This window comes from Macaca nemestrina, chromosome 11, assembly GCF_043159975.1.
Source record: "Macaca nemestrina isolate mMacNem1 chromosome 11, mMacNem.hap1, whole genome shotgun sequence".
Lineage (NCBI taxonomy): Eukaryota > Metazoa > Chordata > Mammalia > Primates > Cercopithecidae > Macaca > Macaca nemestrina.
Window position 1 is genome coordinate 115,798,335 of NC_092135.1, and position 23,121 is coordinate 115,821,455.

Below are 23,121 nucleotides of genomic sequence, written 5' to 3' on the forward strand. Positions count from 1 at the left end.
TTTTTGTGCCACTAATCAACAGACAAAGGCAAAGGGGAACTAAGGTTGCTATATCTTGTGTGGCAGCAGGGAAAAGTGTGTCAAGAACCCAAGGGATCCTTTGGAGCATCTTCAGATGTTGGCAAAATTAATAGAACATACAGTGACCCAATAGAGACAGTATTCAAAGCCCTCAGGAATAAAATTTTTGGTCGCTTCACCAGATAAATACCCAAATGATTACTACAATCTTGTGACCAGTTAGAGAAGTGAGGACGATAATAGCCACCTATACTCTCTTGCGTTATTTAAAATATATATATATATATATATCTTTCCATTTGTTTTTTGTTTTTTTCCATTTCCCCACCATTTTCACAGAATGTGTTTTGGTGGATAACTTTATAACATAACCCATGAGCTACAAAATATAAAGATGGAATTATACAGAAACTAGAGAGGGAAGGCTCATCACCAAGTGATAGTTGTAATTACTGATGGGACTTTAGGTGTCTCATCTGTTTTGGGGAAGATAATGAGTTTGTTTGCTTTCTATCAGAGACTATTGTATTATATTAAAAGGGAAAATGTTTTTGCTGCTATCAATGTTGTTTGTCAGTTTAAGCATGGATAAAAGAATATGGTTAGTCCAAGGAACGAGTTTAATCATTATGGTGGGTTGACACTCAGTCTCCATCCCATCTTCTCTCCAGTATGCTTTTCTGAATGGAAGAACCTAGAAAACTAAGAAATACATTTGCCAGATTCCATTGTAGCTAGAATTTTAGATGTAATTTATAACCTGCCAACTAGATTCATTCAAGGTTTGTGAAGTCTAAGGTGAGGCAAAGGTGGAGATCAGGTTTCTACTGCTTGTGCTGTTTCCTGCTGGCATCCTGTGGAATTGCTGGTTTTTCTGTGGCAACATTAACGGAGGTCCAAGTATCTAACCGCAAGCTTCAGGACTGCTGAGGCAGGGATTGGAGCACCCATTCTGCTGGTCAGTTCAGAGCAGCTCTGCATGATTCCAGAGACAGCAGCGGTGGTGACTTCCTCATAAAAACAACTCCCTGTTCACAGAATTGGCAGTGTGATTTTGGAGCTAGCAGCTCCCTGACTGCAGAAGAGTCACAGGGACTGTTTCTCAAATGGTTTCTAAACTCTCAACCTAGAGTCTCTTTGTCCAGTCTTCCCAATAATGTTGAAATCCACTTAATAAATTCCTGTGTCCTGGTCATTTGGGTATGCTATAATGAAATACCATAGACCAGGTAGCTTATAACAACAGAAATGTATTTCTCACAGCTCTAGAGGCTAGGAAGCTCAATATCAAGGCACCAGTAGATTCAGTGTCTGGGGAGGGCCTACTTCTTGGTTCACAGACAGTGCCTTCTCCCTGGGTCCTCACATGGTGAAAGGGGCAAGGCAGCTCTCTGGGGCCTCTTTTTATAAGGGTGCTAAACCCATTAATGAGGGCTCTACCCTCATGACCTAGTCACCACCCGATATGGTTTGGGTTGTATTCCCACCCAAATCTCATGTCAAATTATAGTCCCCAATGTTGAAGGAGGCACCTCGTGGGAGTTGATTGGATCATGGGGGCGAATTTCCCCCTTGCTATTCTCATGATAGTGAGTCAGTTCTCATGAGATTTGTTTTTTTAAAGTGCATAGCACCTCCCCCTTTGCTGTCTTCCTCCTGCTCCAGCCACATAAGACATGCCTGCTTCCCGTTCACCTTCCGCCATGATTGTAAGTTTCCTGAGGCCTCCCCTGCCATGCTTCCTGTACAGCCTGTGGAACTGAGCCAATTAAGCCTCTTTTCATTATAAATTATCTAGTTTCAGGTATTTCTTTATAGCAGTGAAAGAACTGACTAATACACCACTCAAAGGCCTCTCCTCCTAATATCATCACACTGGGGATTAGATTTCAACCTAGGTATATTGGGAAGATACATTTGGACCATAACATCTTTCCACTCAAACTAGCGAGAGTGGGTTTTGCTCTGTACCAAAATCTGGACCATGCAGTTTTGTTCATGTGAACCTGGATATTGATTTTCAGCTTTTAGAATCAACGTATAAATAAATCATCAAAGAGAATATAAAGGCTACTAATTTGACAGTATAAGAGTGATAAAGACTGCTGGTTTTTAACCAAAATTGTTTTCCTCTTTTTCCTGGGCACTTGAGTAGACTATATTTCCCAAACTCCCTTGCAGTAAAGTATATCCATGTAACTCAGTTCCAGCCAATGAAATGAGAGTAAAGTGACAAGTACCACTTCCAGGCCTGGTCCATAAACCTCTCCCACGTACCCTTTTCCATGCTCTTTGCCCTTTCCAGCTGGCCGAAAGGCAGATGCTTACCATGGAAACTGCATTGATTTATGGTTGTATTCATAAAGCTTCCATCAGACTAAATCAATGAATGACTTGCCAGTGCTGTTTTGTGAGCAATCAGTAAAGTTTTATTGTGTTTGAGACTTGTTTCAGCACCTATTAATAGCCTAATGAATACAGTTTAAGTAAAAGCACACATAAAAAACATGAATATGAACAGAGAGAATAGGTAAAGGAAATGAACCTGAATAGCCTCAATGTACAAAATGGGGACTCAAGATATATTTTTATAATTTGTGTTGCAAGAAATAAAAATATGTTTATATAAAGTTCCAAAAGTGGAAGGTGAAAGGAGGAGCTTAAGTGAGTTAATTCTCATCTGTCATAGCAGGACATGGCTGGGTAATCTCTAAAACTGATCATTAAGAAACAGAAATATATCATTGAAAAGAGAATCACAAGCAAACTAGACTTTAAAATAGAAAGTTAAAATTCCATCTGAATAATGGGCCTGGGATAAGGAAGCTCCAGATCAGCTTAGTGGTCATGAGACCTGTGCTGCTGCATAGGGCCCTGAACTCAAAGGGCTCCATGCTTGGTTTAATGTTCTGCTATCAACGTCACGAAATTCTTAATGACTTTGTCTTTGAACTTGTGTTTTCTAAATGAAATCCAGTGGACCAATAGAGCCTGCTTGTGAGCAGATATGCTGAATAAGCTTATTGGCTAATCCTTGCTGCTTTATGCACATGGAGCTGTTGGCAATGTCACATGAGCACATAATCCAGTGGATGCACAATACATCAGAATCAAAGGGAATACAGGTAAGTGTATAATATCTATGACTAGGCAAACAGGACACTGTTGTACAGGGTACAACTAGCCCTTGTAGGCCAGGCTTTCTATTTGAACCAGAACTTGCTATGAACTCAGAAAAGGGGAAATGGTGTTCTAAATGACAAAAACAACCAAGGAATCCTATCCTATTCTTTTTTATTCATGTTATTTTCCTGTGTGAGCCAACCATTTGGGCTAAAAATGATGGCTTAAAAGGAAAGGGAGAAGAGTGGGTTCCAAGACGGCTGAATAGAAACAGCTCCAGTCTACAGTTCCCAGCATGAGCAATGCAGAAGATGGGTGATTTCTGCACATCCAACTGAGGTACCTGGTTCATCTCACTGGGGCTTTTTGGACACTGGGTCCTGCCCATGGAGTGTAAGTTGAAGCAGGGCAGGGCATCACCTTACCCAGGATGCACAAGGGGTTGGGGAATTCCCTTTCCTAGCCAAGGGAAGCTGTGACAGATGGTACCTGGAAAATTGGGACACTCCCACCCTAATACTGTGCTTTTCCAAAGATCTTAGCAAATGGCACACCAGGAGATTATATCCCATGCCTGGCTTGGAGGGTCCCACACCCACAGAGCCTCGCTGACTGCTAGCACAGCAGTCTAAGATCAAACTGCAAGGCTGCAGTGAGGCTGGGGGAGGGGCGTCTGCCATTGCTGAGGCTTGAGTAGGTAAACAAAGTGTCCCAGAAGCTCGTAGTGGGTGGAGCCCACCATAGCTCAAGGAGGCCTGCCTGCCTCTGTAGACTCCATCTCTGGGGGCAGGGCATAGCTGAACAAAAGGCAGCAGAAACTTCTGCAGACTTAAATGTCCCTGTCTGACAGCTTTGAAGAGAGTAGTGGTTCTCCCAGCACAGAGTTTGAGATCTGAGACTGGACAGACTGCCTCCTCAAGTGGTCCCTGACCCCCAAGTAGCCTAACTGGGAGACACCTCCCAGTAGGGGCCAACTGACACCTCCTACAGCCAGGTGCCCCTCTGAGATGAAGCTTCCAGAGGAAGGATCAGGCAGCAACATTTACTGTTCTGCAATATTTGCTGTTCTGCAGCCTCTGCTGGTGATACCCAGGCAAACAGGGTCTGGAGTACACCTCCAGCAAACTCCAACAGACCTGCAGCTGAAAGTCCTGACTGCTAGAAGGAAAACTAACAAACAGGAAGGACATCCACACCAAAACCCCATCTGTACGTCACCATCATCAAAGACCAAAGGTAGATAAAACCACAAAGATGGGGAGAAACCAGAGCAGAAAAGCTGAAAATTCTAAAAATCAGAGCGCTGCTTCTCCTCCAAAGGAATGCAGCTCCTTGCCAGCAACAGAACAAAGCTGGATGGAAAATGACTTTGATGAGTTGATAGAAGTAGGCTTCAGATGATTGGTAATAACAAACTTCTCTGAGCTAAAGGAGGATGTTTGAACCCATCACAAAGAAGCTAAAACCTTGAAAAAAGATTAGATTAATGGCTAACTAGAATAAACAGTGTAGAAAAGACCTTAAATGACCTGATGGAGCTGAAAACCATGGCACAAGAACTACGTGATGCATGCACAAGCTTCAGTAGCTGATTCAATCAAGTGGAAGAAAGGGTATCAGTGATTAAAGATCAAATGAATGAAATGAAGTGAGAAGAGAAGTTTAGAGAAAAAAGAGTAAAAAGAAACGAACAAAGCCTCCAAGAAATATGGGACTATGTGAAAAGTCCAAATCTATGTCTGATTGGTGTACCTGAAAGTGACAGGGAGAATGGAATCAAGTTGGAAAACACTCTTCAGGATATACTATCCAGGAGAACTTCCCCAACCTAGCAAGGCAGGCCAACATTCAAATTCAGGAAATACAGAGAATGCCACAAAGATACTCCTCAAGAAAAGCAACTCCAAGACACACAATTGTCAGATTCACCAAAGTTGAAATGAAGGAAAAAATGTTAAGGGCAGCCAGAGAGAAAGATCGGGTTACCCACAAAGTGAAGTCCATCAGACTAACAGTGGATCTCTCAGCAGAAACTCTACAAGCCAGAAGAGAGTGGGGGCCAATATTCAACATTCTTAAAGAAAAGAAATTTCAACCCAGAATTTCACATCCAGCCAAACTAAGTTACATAAGTGAAGGAGAAATAAAATCCTTTACAGAAAAACCAATGCTGAGAGACTTTGTCACCACCAGGCCTGCCTTACAAGATTTCCCAAAGGAAGCACTAAACATGGAAAGGAACAACTGGTACCAGCCACTACAAAAACATGCCAAATTGTAAAGACCAATGATGCTAGGGAAGAAACTGCATCAACTAATGAGCAAAATAACCAGCTAACATCATAATGACAGGATTAAATTCACACATAACAATATTAACCTTAAATGTAAATGAGCTAAATGCTCCAATTAAAAGACACAGACTGCCAAATTGGATAAGGAGTCAAGACCCATCAGTGTGCTATATTCAGGAGACCCATCTCACATACAGAGACACATATAGGCTCAAAACAAAGGGATGGAGGAAGATCTACCAAGCAAATGGAAAACAAAAAAATAGCAGGGGTTGCAATCCAAGTCTCTGTTAAAACAGACTTTAAACTAACAAAGATCAAAAGAGACAAAGAAGGCCATTACATAATGGTAAAGGGATCAATTCAACAAGAAGAGCTAACTATCCTAAATATATATGCACCCAATACAGGAGCACCCAGATTCATAAAGCAAGTCCTTAGAGACCTACAAAGAGACTTAGACTCCCACACAATAACAATGGGAGGCTTTAACACCCCACTGTCAACATTAGACAGATCCACAAGACAGAAAGTTAACAAGGATATCCAGGACTTGAACTCAGCTCTGCACCAAGCAGACCTAATAGACATCTACAGAACTCTCCACCCCAAAACAACAGAATATAGATTCTTCTCAGCACCACATTGCACTTATTCCAAAATTGACCACCAAGTTGGAAGTAAAGCACTCCTCAGCAAATGTAAAGTGCAATCAAATTAGAATTCAGGATTAAGAAACTCACTCAAAACCACTCAACTACATGGAAATGGAACAACTTGCTCCTGAATGACTACTGGGTACATAACAAAATGAAGGCAGGAATAAAGATGTGCTTTGAAACCAATGAGAACAAAGACACAACATACAAGAATCTCTGGGACACATTTAAAGCAGTGTGTAGAGGGAAATTTATAGCACTAAGTGCCCACAAGAGAAAGCAGGAAAGATCTAAAATTGACACCCTAACGTCACAATTAAAAGAACTAGAGAAGCAAGAGCAAACACATTTAAAAGCTAGCAGAAGGCAAGAAATAACTAAGATCAGAGCAGAACTGAAGGAGAGAGAGACACAAAAAACCCTTCAAGAAATCAACGAATCCAGGAGCTGGTTTTTTGAAATGATCAACAAAATTGATAACACCGCTAGCAAGACTAATAAAGAAGAAAAATAGAGAAGAATCAAATAGATGCAATAAAAAATGATAAAGGGGATATCACCACGATCCCACAGAAATACAAACTACCATCAGAGAATACTATAAAAACCTCTATGCAAATCAGCTGGAAAATCTAGAAGAAATGGATAAATTATTGGACATGTACACCCTCCCAAGACTAAACCAGGAAGAAGTTGAATGCCTGAATAGACCAATAACAGGCTCTGAAATTGAGGCAATAATTAATAGCCTACTAACCAAAAAAAGTACAGAACCAGACAGATTCACAGCCGAATTCTATCAGAAGTACAAAGAGGAGCTGGTACCATTCCTTCTGAAACTATTCCAATCAATAGAAAAAGAGGGAATCCTTCCTAACTCATTTTATGAAGCCAGCATCATCCTGATACCAAAGCCTGGCAGAGACGACAAAAAAAGAGAATTTTAGACCAATATCCCTGATGAACATCAATGCAAAAATCCTCAATAAAATACTGGCAAACTGAATCCAGCAGCACATCAAAAAGCTTATCCACCACGATCAAGTTGGCTTCATCCCTGGGATGCAAGGCTGGCTCAACATATGCAGATCAATATACATAATCCAGCATATAAACAGAACAAAAGACAAAAACCACATGATTATCTCAATAGATGCAGAAAAGGCCTTTGACAAAATTTAACAGCCCTTCATGCTAAAAACTCACAATAAATTCGGTATTGATGGAATGTATCTCAAAATAATAAGAGCTATTTATGACAAACCCACAGCCAATATCATACTGAATGGGCAAAAACTGGAAGCATTCCCTTTGAAAACTGGCACAAAACAGGGATGCCCTCTCTCACCACTCCTATTCAACATGGTATTGGAAGTTCTGGCCAGGGCAGTCAGGCAAGAGAAAAAAATAAAAGGTATTTAATTAGGAAAAGAAGAAGTCAAATTGTCCCTGTTTCCAGATGATATGATTGTATATTTAGAAAACCCCATCGTCTCAGCCCAAAATCTCCTTAAGCTGATAAGCAACTTCAGCAAAGTCTCAGGATACAGAATCAATGTGCAAAAATCACGAGCATTCCTATACACCAATAACAGACAGAGAGCCAAATCATTAGTGAACTCCCATTCACAATTATTTGAAAGAGAATAAAATACCTAAGAATCCAACTTACAAGGGATGTGAAGGACTTCTTCAAGGAGAACTACAAACCACCGCTCAATGAAATAAAAGAGGACACAAACAAATGGAAGAACATTCCAAGCTCATGGATAGGAAGAATCAATATTGTGAAAATGGCCATACTGCCCAAGGTAATTTATAGATTCAATGCCATCCCTATCAAGCTACCAATGACTTTCTTCACAGAATTGGAAAAAACTGCTTTAAAGTTCATATGGAACCAAAAAAGAGCCCGCATTGCTAAGACAATCCTAGGCCAAAAGAACAAACCTGGAGGCATCAGGCTACCTGACTTCAAACTACGCTACAAGGCTACAGTAACCAAAACAGCATGGTACTGGTACCAAAACAGAAATATAGACCAATGGAACAGAACAGAGACCTCAGAAATAAGACCACACACCTACAACCATCTGATCTTTGACAAACCTGACAAAAACAAGAAATGGGGAAAGGATTCCCTATTTAATAAATGGTGCTGGGAAAATTGGCTAGCCATAAGTAGAAAGCTGAAACCGGATCCTTTCCTTACGCCTTATATGAAAATTAATTCAAGATGGATTAGAGACTTAAATGTTAGACCTAATACCATAAAAACCCTAGAAGAAAACCCAGGCAATACCATCAGGACATAGGCATGGGCAAGGATTTCATGACTAAAACACCAAAAGCAATGGCAACAAAAGCCAAAATAGACAAATGGGATCTAATTAAACTAAAGAGCTTCTGCACAGCAAAAGAAACCACCATCAGAGTGAACAGACAACCTACAAAATGGGAGAAAATTTTTACAATCTACCCATCTGACAAAGGGCTAATATCCAGAATCTACAAAGAACTCAAACAAATTTATGAGAAAAAACCCCATCAAAAAGTGGGCAAAGGACATGAACAGACACTTCTCAAAAGAAGACATTTATGCAGCCAGCCGACACATGAAAAAATGCTCATTATCACTGACCATCAGAGAAATGCAAATCAAAACCACAATGAGATACCATCTCACACCAGTTAGAATGGCGATCATTAAAAAGTCAGGGGCCGGGCGCGGTGGCTCAAGCCTGTAATCCCAGCACTTTGGGAGGCCGAGACGGGCGGATCACGAGGTCAGGAGATCGAGACCATCCTGGCTAACACGGTGAAACCCCGTCTCTACTAAAAAATACAAAAAACTAGCCGGGCGAGGTGGCGGGCGCCTGTAGTCCCAGCTACTTGGGAGGCTGAGGCAGGAGAATGGCGTAAACCCGGGAGGCAGAGCTTGCAGTGAGCTGAGATCCGGCCACTGCACTCCAGCTCGGGTGACAGAGCGAGACTCCGTCTCAAAAAAAAAAAAAAAAAAAAAAAAAAAAGTCAGGAAACAACAGGTGCTGGAGAGGATATGGAGAAATAGGAACACTTTTATACTATTGGTGGGACTGTAAACTAGTTCAACCATTGTGGAAGACAGTGTGGCGATTCCTCAAGGATCTAGAACTAGAAATACCATTTGATCCAGCCATCCCACTACTAGGTACATACCCAAAGGATTATAAATCATACTGCTATGAAGACACATGCACATGTATGTTTATTGTGGCACTATTCACAATAGCAAAGACCTGGAACCAACCCAAATGTCCATCAATGATAGACTGGATTAAGAAAATGTGGCACATACACACCATGGAATACTATGCAGCCATAAAAAAGGATGAGGTCATGTCCTTTGTAGGGACATGGATGAAGCTGGAAACCATTATTCTGAGCAAACTATTGCAAGAACAGGAAACTATGTTCTCACTCATAGGTGGGAATTGAACAATGAGAACAATTGGACATAGGGTGGGGAACATCACACACCGGGGTCTGTCATGGGGTGGGGGTAGTGGGGAGGGATAGCATTAGGAGATATACCTAATGTAAATGATGAGTTAATGGGTGCAGCACACCAACATGGCACATGTATACATATGTAACAAACTTGTATGCTGTGCATATGCACCCTAGAACTTAAAGTATAAGGAAAATTTTTTAAAAATTTAAAAAAGAAGGAAAGGGAGAAATAGGAAAATCCATTGTTCTTTTTCCTTTCAGTTCTTCCTTACTCATTAGTAAGCTTAAGATAGACAATGTTGGTAGAATGCGTGCATATCAAGAACTAAAATAATACCACTATCACTAGAAAAATGCAAACCAAAACCACAATAACATATCATCTCACTCCAGTTAGAATGACTATTACCAAAAAGACAAGAAATAACAAACGTAGGCAAAAATGCAGGGAAAATGCAACTCATCCCTTTTGGTGGGTCAGGATGTAAATTAGTACAGCCACTATGGAAAACAGTTTGAAAGTTTTTCAAAAAACGGAAAATAGAACAATGATACAATACAGCAATCCCACTACTGGGTATTTATCCAAAGAAGAGGAAATCGGTATATCAAAGGGATACGTGGACCCCCATGTTTATTGCAGCACTATTCAAAGAGCCAAGATATGCAATCATCCTAAGTATTCTTCAAAGGATGAACTGATAAAGAAAATGTGATGTCTGTGTACACAATGGAATACTATTCAGCCATTAAAAAGAATGAAATAATGTCATTTTCAGCAACATGGATAGAATGGAGGTCATTATGTTAAGTGAAAAAAGCCAGACACAGAAAGACAAATATTACACGTTCTTACTCATATGTAGGAGCTAAAACATTGATCTCATGGAAATAGGGAGTAGAATGATAGTTACCAGAGGGTGGGAAAGGTGGGAATAGAATAAGAAAATATGTAATTTAATGGGCATAAACATATCATTACATGGAAGAAATAAGTTATAATTTGATGGCACAGACAACTAACTATAGTTAATAATAATTTATTGTATATTTCAAAACAGCTAGAAGAGAAGATTTGAAATATTCCCAACAAAAGAATAAGTGTTTGGGGTGTTGGATATCCTAAATACCCTGACTTAATCATTACACATTGTATGCAGGTATCAAAATATCACATGTACCCCATAAATACAATGTGACTCCAAAAAGTTTATGAGAAAAAAATGGAATTAAAAGATAAAAATAAAGTATAAATTTTATTTGTCAACATAAACTTTACCAAAGTCAAGATACTTTTGTAAGCTATGATACCAGCCATTTAATACATTTCTAAAGAACTGAGGGTCCTGGAAATTTAACCATGTCAATGCAGTCTTTTTACATTATTAAACAGAGAAAAATGGATGCCCGCTACAGATTTTTAAGATTAGGAAACAAAAAGAAGTCAGAAGAGACCAAATCAGGACTGTAATGTGGGTGCCTAATGATTTCTCATCAAAACACTTGCAAAATTGTACTTGTGTAATGAGGAAAATGTCATGGTGGAGAAGAACTCTCTAGCGAAGCCTTCCCAGGGGTTTTCTGCTAAAACTTTGGCTAACTTTCTCAAAACATTCTCATAATAAGCAGATGTTATCACTCTTTGGCCCTCTAGAACGTCAACAAGCAAAATGCCTTGAGCATTCCCAAAACTGTTATCATTACCTTTGCTCTCCACTAGTCTGGTTTTGCTTTGACTGGACCACTCCACCTCTTGATAGCCATTGCTTTGATTGTGCTTTGTCTTCAGGATCATACTGGTAAAGCCATCTACCAGGATCATACTGGTATGGCCGTGTTTCATCTCCTATTACAATTCTTCAAAGAAATGCTTCAGGATCATGATCCCACTTGTTTAAAATTTCCACTGAATGTTGTGTTCTTATCTGCAGATGATCTGGGCACAAAAGTTTTGGCACCCATCTAGTGGAAAGTTTGCTCAACTTTAATTTTTTAGTCAGAATTATGTAAGCTGAACCAATTGAGATGGCAATGGTGTTGGCTATTGTTTGTGCTGTTAATCATCAGTCCTCTTCAATTAGGGCACAAACAAGATGAATTTTTTCCTCACAAATTGATGTGAATGGTCTGCCTCTGCAGGCTTCATCTTCAATATTGTCTTATCCCTTCTTAAAACAAGTTACCCATTTGTAAAGTGCCAATTTCTTTGAGGCATTTTCCCCATACACTTTTTGTAAAGCATCAGTGACTTCACCATTCTTTCACCAAAGCTTCACCATAAACATATGCTTGTTCTTGCTTTAATTGCAGCAGAATTCATGTTGCTCTGATAGGACCTCTTGTCAAACTGAGGCCTTATCCTTCTTAGTGCCTCAAGCAAGATCCTGTTTAGACATGCTATGATGAATTAGTATGAGTTTATTTTGGTACAAAAAGAGTTGGAAATTCATGCATCATTTTTTCATAATACACATTTTCCATGAACTTTTTGAAGTCCCCCTCATAGGTACAATTACTTTGTACCAGTTAAAAATAAAAATTAAAATTAAATGAAATGAAATAACAACAGTTGAATTTGTTTGGGTTAGCATTTCCACTGAATGTATGAGCTATAAATAATTGTGTAATTTAAGTGATTTTACTTGTGAGTTAAATATTCTTATATTTACATTTAAAACTGGCATTGCACAATGTAAAGATGAATGTTATCATACTAATAATGTTTTTAATTTGTACTTAGAATGAAATTGAATACCAATTTTAAAATGCCATGACAACTAGGAAAGAAAGAAAAATGCTTTATATTTTAGTACCTTTAATGGCACTTTTTCTCCTGGTATTTTACACAAGGGGCCCTGCCTATTCATTTTGCCTGGGACCTGCAAATTAGGTAACCTGCTCTTCAGGGCTTTTTGACTTTCATTACAGCACTTTTACTCAGCATGTGCTCATATCACTTTAATAATTTTTCAAAATATATGTGCATGTTTTTAAAAATAAAAATAAAGCTAGACTTTTCTGCTTCTGAGAAAATAGAGCAGATGCACTTTTCCCTATTTCCCCTATAAATTATGACTAAAACTCTGGAATGAATATATACACACACCAAATAAGAAACTCTGAAAAGTGAGGAGAAGAGGGCAGACCCGGTAGGGACTTTAGACCATAGGAATGACACAGTGGTGACATCCCTAGATTTTCTTTTTGCCTCATATTCCCAGACTTGGAGCTTAAGAAGCCGGCAACCCCAGAAATGCCAACTGTTGTCAACACAAATAAAAGTCCCAACAAACCTCTGCTTTCTTTAGCCAAATGATTAATAAATGGGCAGTCTAGAAAAAACAAATCCTCGATGATAACTGCTTTACTGCAGCCAAACACCACAGAAAAATCTATGGCTCCACTCTCCCACACACCAGCAAGGACTGAATGGGGAGCCTCACCACCCCAAACCACTCCCCCTAGGGTTTAGTCAGAGAAGGACAAATAGGGAGATGGAACTTTCATCCCCACCTTAACAAACTCCACCCCCACAGTATCAGAGGAGGCCTTGCGAGTAGTAATAAAACACCCCTACCTCTCGCAGGAGGTGTGCACAGGGGCCCAGTGGTGAGGCAGAATTCCCAATGCCACCCAGTGGTAATGAGGAGTCACCCCCTTAGGTGTCAACAGAAGCGGCATGGGAACCCTGCATTTCTAGACCTATCTGGCAGTAACTGAATGACAACCCCCTCTTTCTTCTGCTGGGACAATGTCAGGAAAAGCCAGCTAAAACTTGCAATTTAAATAAGATGCAGAGTCTCGTAATACCCAAAATGTCTAGATTTCTATTTAAAAAATCACTCATACCAAAAACCAGGAAAATCTCAAACTGAATGAAAAACATAATCCATAGATGCCAATACCAAGAGATGTCAGAATTATCTGCTAAAGGTTTTAGAATAGCCTTTATAAAAATGCTTCAATGAGCAATGATGAACATGTAAAAAATAGAACTTCTCAGTAAATAAATAGAAGATGTGAGGAATAGACAAATTGAAATTTTAGAACTGAAAAAATATAATAACAAACATTTTAAAACTCAATAGATGGGCTCAACAGCAGAACAGAGGGGACAGAGGGGAAAAAAAATCAGTGAACTGGAAGATTGAATAATAAAAATTACCCAGTGGGAATAATAGAGGGAAAATATACCCCCCCACCCCCGCCAAACAAAAATGAACAGAGGCAGGGCACAGCGGCTCACACCTGTAATCCCAGCACTTTGAGAGGCCAAGGCAGGCAGATCACTTGAGGTCAGGGGTTCAAGACCAGCCTGGTCAACATGTTGAAACGCCGTCTGTACTAAAAACACAAAAATTAGTCGGGTCTGGTGGCGCACGCCTGTAATCACAGCTACTCAGGAAGTTTAGGCACCACAGCCGCTTGAACCCGGGAGGCACAGGTTGCTGTGAACTGAAATTGCACCACTGCACTCCAGCCTAGGCAACAGAGTGAGACTCTGTCTCAAAAAAAAAAATTAGCAGAGCTTCCAGGAACCTGTGAGACTATAATAAACTATCTGACATTCATGACATTTATGTCATCAGAGGTTCAAAAGGAGAGGTGAAAGAGGGTTAGGCCAAAAAAGTACTTAAAGAAATAATGGCTGACAACTTCCTAATTTTGGCAAAAACATAAACCTACAGATTCAAGAAGCTGTGAAAACTTCAAACATAATAAACTCCAACAAATCTATACCGAGACACATCATAATCAAATTTCTGAAAGCTAAAAACAAACAAAAAATATTACATGGATAAAACTATTTGACTGACAGCAGATTTCTCATTACAAACCATACAGACCAGAAGGAAGTGCCACAATATTTTTCAAGTGCTGAAAGAAAAGAACTAACAGCCCTAAATCATATATCCAATGACAATGTCATTCAGAAATGAAGAAGAAACCAAGACATTCCCAAATGAAGGTGGTAGGGGAAGGCAAATGTGCCTCGGGAGATCTACTCTAAAAGGATAGCTAAAGAAACTTGTCTGGACTCGATATCATAAAAGAATTCTTGGAGCACCAAGAAGAAAAAAACAACAGGAGTAAAAAATATACTTAAATACAATAGACCTTCCTTCTCCTCTTGAGTTTTCCATAGTTGAAGCAAAAATTATACCACTGTCTAATGTAATTCTCAGTGTAACTGGAGGAAATATTTAAAACAATTATTTTGAAAAGTGGGAAGGTAAAGGGACATAAAGAGAAGAAAAGTTTCAACATTTCGCTCAGACTGGTAAAATGTTGACACCAGTATACTGTTATAAGGTACACATCAGTAATATAATATCTACAGCAATCACTTAAAAAGCTATACAAATAAGTATCCTCAAAAACACTATAGAGAAATAAAAATGGAACTCAAAAAAATGTTAAGTAACCCACAGGAAAGCAGGAAAAAAAACAGAGGAAGAAAAACAAAGAGAAAACAAAAATTAAAATGACAGACTTAAGCCCTAACATATCAATAATTACGTAAAATGTAAACCGTCAGCCGAGTACCATGGCTCACATCTGTAATCACAGCACTTTGGGAGGCTGAGGCGGGTGGATCACGAGATCAGGAGATCGAGACCATCCTGGCTAACACGGTGAAACCCCATCTCTACTAAAACTACAAAAAATTAGTTAGGCATGGTGGCATGCACCTGTAGTCCTAGCTACTCGGGAGGCTGAGGCAGGAGAATCACTTCAACCCAGGATGCGGAGGTTGCAGTTAGCCGAGACTGCACCATTGCACCCCAGCCTGGGTGACAGAGCGACACTCTGCCTCAAAAAAATAAATAAATAAAACATAAATGGTCTAAATACACCAATGAAGAGAGAAAGATTGGCAAAGAGGAATAAATATGCCGACCCAGCTATGTGCTGCCAGAAACTCGCTTCAAATATAATTATATAGTCAGATTGAAAGTAAATGGATGAAAACACATATATCATACATACAAATATCAATCAGAAAAAGGAGTGGCTTTATAATATAAAATAGACCCCAGAGCAAAGAAAATTACCAGAAACTGAAAGAGACATATAGTGATAAAAAAGTCAATCTACCAAAAAGACCTAGCAATCCTAAGTGTACATGCACCAAACAACAGACTTGCAAAATATGTAAAGCAAAAACTGATTGAATTAAAAAGAAGCATAAAGTCCACAATTATAGCTGGAAACTTTAATGCTCCTCTCTCAACAGTTAATAGAAAAACTAGACAGCAAATAAGCAAGAATGTAGAATAACTCAACTGAATATTCACCAAGAAGATGTAATCAACATTTATGGAACACTGCACCCAACAACAGCAAAATACTCTTTTGTTTTCAAATGTTCACAAAACAAGGTAGACCATATCCTGGACCATTAAAAAAAAAAATACTTGAATAGGTTTTAAAGACTCGAAATTATACAGTGTATTTTCCAGCCATGATGGAATCAAACTAGAAATCAATAACATAAAGACAACAGGAAAATCTCCAAACACTTGCAAACTAAACAACATTCTTCTAAACAACCCATGAGTCAAAGAAAAAGTATCAAGGGAAATTAAAATATATATTTAACTAAATTAAAATGAAAATATAATGTCAAATTTTGTGGAAACAACTAAAAAACTGCTGAGAGGAAAATTTATAGCACTAAACACATACATTAGAAAACAGGAAAAGTCTCAAATAATAATCTAAGCACCTACCTGGAGAATCCAGGAAGAAAAACAGCAAAATAAACCCAAAACTATTAAAAGAAAAAAAAATAAAATAAAAGATGTGAGCAGAAATCAATGAAACTAAAAACAGAAAATCAATGAAACAAATATTAACTTATTTGAAAAGATCAAATATGATTGACAAAATTCTAGCAGGACTGACAAAAAGAGAAGACATGAATTATCAATATCAGAAATTAAACAGGGAATATCATCACAGACTCTGCAGACATCAAAAAGATAATAAGGAAATACTATGAACTCTACACATATAAATTTGACAACTTACATGAAATGGGCCAATTCTTTGAAAAACACAAACTACGACCATTTACCCAATCCTGAAAGATTACCATACGATTCCAGTTATAGAATGTTCTTGAAATGACAAAATTGTAGAAATGGAGAACAAATGAGTAGTGGCCATAGATTAAGGAGGGTGTAGGAGAAAAGTGGGCAAAACTGTAAAAGAGCAACAAAAAGGACCCTTGTGGTGCTGGAACTATTCTATACCTCAGCTGTATCAATGTAATTATCCTGGTTGTGTTATTGTAGTACAGCTTTGCAAGATGCTACTATTGGGGAAAACTGAGTAAAGGACACATGAGATTTCTCTGTATTATTTCTTGCAGCTGCATGTGAATCTACAATATCTCAAAATAAAACGTTTAATTTAAAAATAAATAGGCCAGGCGCAGTGGTTCATGCCTGTAATCCCAGCACTTTGGGAGGCTGAGATGGGCGGATCACTTGAGGTCAGGAGTTCAAGACCAGCCTGGCCAACATGGTGAAACCTCATCTCTACTAAAAATACAAAAATTAGCCAGGCGTGGTGGCACACACCTGTAGTCCCAGCTGCTCGGGAGGTTGAGGCAGGAGAATCGCTTGAACCCGGGAGGCAGAGGTTGCAGTGAGCCAAGATTGTGCCACTGCACTCCAGCCTGGGTGACAGAGCAAGAGTCTGTCTCAAAATAAATAAACAAAATAAAATAAATAAAGCCAATTCAAGAATGTAGGTGGGAGAGGTAAAAAGAGGTAAAAGGAAGAATCAATGCCTGGTTTTTGACACATAATTTCAAAAGAAATCAAGAAAGAGTACATAGAGGTGAAGGAACAAGAAATAGAGGTCCACATGCAGAATTTCAAATGACAAAAAATAGCCAACTATTCTTACCAGCAAAAAATTCCAGGAGATTGTGAAACGGGAGGATCCCTTGAGCCCAGGAGTTTGAGGCTGCAGTGAACTGTGATCACACCACTGCACTGCACTACAGTCTGGATGACAGAGCAAGACCCTGTCTCACAAAAAAAAACCCCCAAAAAAAACAAAAAAAAACTTTTATATGTTTGTTATTTAAATTAGGAGGAAGAGTAAAAGTAATATAGGAAGCTAAATTATTTTCTTTTACTACAAAGATTCAAAAGCTAATTTTACGTATAACTGTCTTAACCTATTAGTTAGATTAGACCAGCAATTCCCAAAGAACTAAAACCAGGAAAAAACTAGAAAAGATTGCCTCAATTTTTATTTTCAGTACTTTCAGCAGACTAAGTATTTGAATTGGCTCCCCAGCTTAACAGAATAAGAAAAGCTGTATAACGTTTTTCATCAACTGGAAGATATTTAGGTTGCTATCTAAACAATGAAAAATGAGGACACCAAGATCCAGAGGGGAAGGAAATTCAAAGAGGTGAGCCTGGCATTTGGATCTGATTTTCTCCAGATGCATCAGCCCATTCTGGAAGACAGAAGTGACGGACTGAGAAGCTGAGCATATCTTTTCTTTTGGGGGAGGGGGTTGGTTTTTTTACTGCTTGGTGTTCTCTGAGCTTCTGGAATCTGTGGTGTGCTGTCTGTTGCTAATTTGGGGAAATTGTTGACTATAATTTGTCCAAGTTCTCCCTCCTCTTCTCTTCTCTCCCCTTTCCCTCTCTCTCATCTTTTGGGATTCCAATTACACATATGTTAGCCCACTGATATTATCCTACAGTTCTTAGATGCTTTGTTCTGTTTGTTCACTCTTTTTTTTTCCCTTTGTATTTCAGTTTGAATAATTTCTACTACATTTTCTTCAAGTTTACTGATTCTTCTCTCAGCTATGTTGAGTCTACTGATGAGTCCATCAAAGGCATTCTTCATTTCTGTTACTGTGTTCTCTATTTCTAGCATTTTCATTTGATTTTTCTTATAGTTTCCATCTCTCTTTTGAAATTACCCGTCTGATTATCCATGGAACAAAGTGGATTAATCTCAAAAACATATTGCTACGTGGAAGTAAACCAAACTCGAAATACTACATACTTAATGATTTCATTCACACAACATTCTGGAAAATGCAAAACTACAAAGACAGAAAACATATCAGTAGTTACTAGGTACTAAAGGTGGCAGGAGTGGATTGGCTACAAACAGGAATGAGGGAACTTTGGGGTGACAAAATATTACATATTTTTATTAAACAAATGTATATATTAATAAAAATTTATAGACTGTACACTTAAAATGGTGAAATTTTACTGTATGCAAATCATATGTCAATAAACCTTATTTTGAAAAATATAAAACAAAATGATAGAAATAAAATAAAGCCCTGCCATTACACATACTCCAGAAGAGATAAATTTTTTTAACTGGCCACACTAAGCATTGTGAAGACACAGAACAATGCAAATTCTCTTACACTGTTGGAGAATTGTAGATTCCTGCAAGAACTTTGGGAAATTATTTGACAATATCAGCTAAAATTGAACATATGCACACCCCACAACCCCGCCATTCCCTTACTAGGATTATACCCAAAGTAAAATTCACAAAAATGAATGCCAAGAGACAACTACAAAAATGTTTATAGGCCCTTATTCATCATAGCCAAAAACTGGAAACAGTTGCATATAATTGGTAATTCAATGCACTCTACATTTCTATATACTAGTGTCGTATGCACTTTTCTAAACACATTTTGTGCTTGTTTTATACTTTATAAAACATATTCCATATATAAGTATGCAAAGCCTTTAATGCTCGACCCATGCCCACCTCCACAGCCTAATTTCCTGTCCTAGACAGTCTCATTCAAACAGACCACAGCCTCTCACTCTCCATGCCTTTGCACACTCTGTTCCCATTATCTGGATAGTCTGCTACGTGTCCAACTTTGATACTCTTCCTCTACGTGGCAATCTTCAACTTCACTTCAAAGCCTAAATCAGATATTATCTCATTCCAAAAGCCTTCATTGAACTCCCACTCCATGCAAGCTTCCCACAACAGGGCTGCGTTAGGTACTTCTAATTTAATTCCTCATAACACCGTATGCTTTAGGTCAGAGTTTATCAACCTCATCACTTTTGACATTTTGGGTCAGACAATTATTGATGTGAGGGGCTGTCTTGTGCATTTTTAGGATTTTTTTTTTTTTTTTTTTTTAGCATTCTCACCCTCTACTCACTAGATGCCTGTATTATGCCCCCTCCCCACCGCACATTGTGACAAATGTTCTCTGAGCAGCAAAACCACCTCTGGTTGAGAAGCACTGTTCTGGGGCTTTGGAGGAGCCTTCCCGTGCCTGAGTTCAGAAACAAATGAGATATCAGCCAAAAGTCAGGGAGATGAAAATCGGAACGTTAGTGATAGAGTTGAGTGGAGAATGTGGCTCTACCCTGCCATCCCGGAGACAAACAGTGCAGGACGACCAAGGGCCCCCACACAGGCAGGCCCCTCGCGGGATGGCAGAGAGGAGACTGGGATGCCAATGTCCTGGGAACGGGCTGGCTGAGGGAAGGGAAAGATGGAAGGAGCTGGCCGACTTGCTGGATTTCTCCTTCCAACTCCCCAACCTGACATGAAAAAGATGGAGCAGGGTGAGGAGAGAGGCCAGGGGATTACTCAAGAATCCTTCCAGAGGGAGGAATGACGATAGCCCTAACACCGTGCCTCTGTCACAGCCTTGGGGACATCATAATTCCTGGCCTCTTGTCGGTCTCCTGCATGGAAATGGAGGGTATGGACTATGTCCTGCTCATCCCTGCATCCCCAGGGCTGGCCCAGGGCCTGGCTTGAGCTGGGAGTTCAGTATATGTCCTTTTGTTCTTTTAGTCCCCACCATTGCTGGTATTGCAGTGTGCCTGGGACCCTTAGAGCCCCACAGTATCTCTGGAGAAAGCCACGCTCCCTACAGTGAATCCTGAAGCCGCCCCTCTGCCTTCCGTGTCCCTGGTTCACAGACATTGCTCACCAAGGGAGCCTGATACGTGAAAGAAGCTCAAATGTTCCATCAACAGGGAAGGCGTACGGCAGCAACGGGCACTTCCTCTGCACCACAGCCATCAGACCACAAGGGGGCGATGTCCCCCTTCCAATGCCTCTACAACGGCCATCCCTAAAACCAACTCCTCACCCCAGGACCAGAGCGGACATAGGAGGGAGGTGGACTCCCCACTCCCCTTTCTAAAGGAAGGAGGTGGCCCTGCACTAGGTGATTGCCCTCATGGGCCACAGCTGGGCATCTGGCTGACTCAGGTTCTAGGCTTCTCCTTCCCCCGACCTGTCCCCCTCGAGGTTCTCTCCTATAGAGCTTGGGGCATCCCTAGCCTCTCCAGACCCAGGGAGGTGACCATTCCCGGGTGCTATCCTGGGGGCTCCACCAGCCCTGGGCTGGTCAGGAAGGCCCCATGCTGGCCCTCAGCTTCCCACCCCCACCATCCCCACTTCTAAGTGGTGCTGCTACCTCTCAGGTCCTGCTTCCCTGTGCAGCCTGGATTCCTCCCAATGCAGCCCGGAGACCTTGTCTAGCCTCATCCGCCTCTTGGGTGACTGTCCTAGATTCTCTGTCACTGGATCTTTGGACCAGCCAATGCTGTCAGTTGCCTCACCTGCTGAGGGCGTGGTGAAACAGGTGGTCACTAGGATGTCATGGGCCCTGAGCCTCCTCTCTAAGGCCTGTCCTTGCTACCCCTTCTCTTGTCCCACTCTTCTCTGATCTCACAAGGACTTCTGCCATCTCAGGACCTGGACCCCAGCATGCTCCTGCCCCCACCCCATCTACACTGTTCTGGATAAGCCCAAAGTCTTTGGAAGCAGATAGAGATGGGTTTGAATCCTTATGCAGCACTTATTAACAGAGTTGTTACTTACCTTCTGTGAGGCTTGGTTTTGTAATCTGTGAAATGGGAGTGATCATGGCCACCCTTTTGAGTTTTTTGTAAGTGACATCCTGTGCATCTCATGCAGGGCTCAACGCTATCATAGACAGCCAGTAAATGTTGCTTCCCTCCCACCATTTCACATGAGCACTGGGCTCGGCATTCTACACACAGAATCGTGAATATCCACGTAACTTTGTCAGCTAGTTATTACTGGTCCATTTTATAGACGAAGAAACTGAGGCACCACGAAGTCAAATAATCTGTCCGGGATCACGTAAGTGGGGAACTAGTAAAGCTGACACTTGGGCCCATATTGGATGGACGTGAAGGCAAATCCTGCTCTGCCTGGGCACTCTGCCCCAATGTTCTGCATGCAGGTAAAGGAGAGTGTTTTACTGTCCATGTTTTCTAATAGGCTTCTCAGTGCTTTGATCCTACCTCTGCAGAAGCACCCACCACCGCTCCTTTTAGGGAAAAGAGGCCTATTTACCTTTTAATTTTACTTTCAATCAGTCAGATTCAGTTCCACGTTCATAGAGACTTGGGGTAGTTCAGGGAAATCAAAGCCTGGGTGTCCTTGGAGAAAGGTTGACATTCATGCCCACTCTTTTTTGGGGGGCCATTGACTTCTGAGTCTGGGAAATAAAGATGCCTGCATTTCACGTCCTCTGACCCAGATCCCGGAGGATTGGGAGCAGCTGTTTCCATCTCCACAGGTGCTGGAACCTCCAGGAATGTGGTCACATGGAAGGGGAGGAGCAAGGGTGAGTGGAATAGAACTTCCAGAGGTCAAATCACCCAAAAGGTCCAGTGGAGCTGAACACTGCACTGTCTGCCATAGGAGAGGAACTCACCTGCCCTGCCAAGCAGCAGGCCGGCTGCAGGGGAATGGACAGGTTGGCCTTGCAGACTCAGGGAGCAAGCACCAGGGCATGGGCCATGCAGGGCTGTGAGAGGGCAGCCCAGAGACACCCAGGTCCCAAAGGCCCAAAGAACGGGAAATAGGGGTTTTGAGAGGGGAAGGATCTTGCCTAGGACCCATTGTGACCAGAGCCCCTTCTGCTGAGCCACACCCTGGAGCCATAGGCTCTCTGGCTTCTGCCCCTGCTGACTGCCTGCGTGGTGGTCATTGAGGAAATCTGGGCCAGGTCCAATCCGCCACGAGGGATTGATTGATAATGGGAACAGAGACTGTGGGTCTCCGTCCTGACCGCTCTACTGAAGCTTTTAATAATCAGCCTGCCTCTAAGTGCCTGAAGACTCTCGGCTTCCAGCTGTCTATTAATTGTGCCTCTCAGGCCCTTGGACAGTTGGTTCAGCCTGCTGCCCACTGTGACCGCTTCCAGGAAGGCCAACGAGTGACTGCAGTTCCCAAGATGGCCACTAGAGGGAGCCTTAGCCCGTAACAGCTCTGCCTTAACTGGCGGAGGAGAAGAAAACCAAAGGGTCCCAGAATCCCTGCCCGTCTGGACATCCCAAAGTCCTCCTCCCTTAGCTCTCCCCAGCCCAAGTGTAGGCCCCTCCTGTTTTCAGAAGTTCTTGAAAAGGGAGGTCTCCATCCTCCCCTGAGAACCACTGGCAGCAGCTCCAGCCAAAACCCTGCCTACCGGTGCCTCAGCGGCGTGGGGCCTGGGGGGAGGC

The 23,121-nt window shown here is 41.0% G+C and overlaps 1 long non-coding RNA gene across 2 annotated transcripts in view; it reads right to left on the reverse strand.

Moving 5' to 3' along the window:
- Positions 1 to 23,121, reverse strand: part of LOC139357215 (uncharacterized) — a 116,230-nt gene that overhangs the window by 86,941 nt on the left and 6,168 nt on the right. The gene's annotated exons all lie outside the window — the stretch shown is intronic.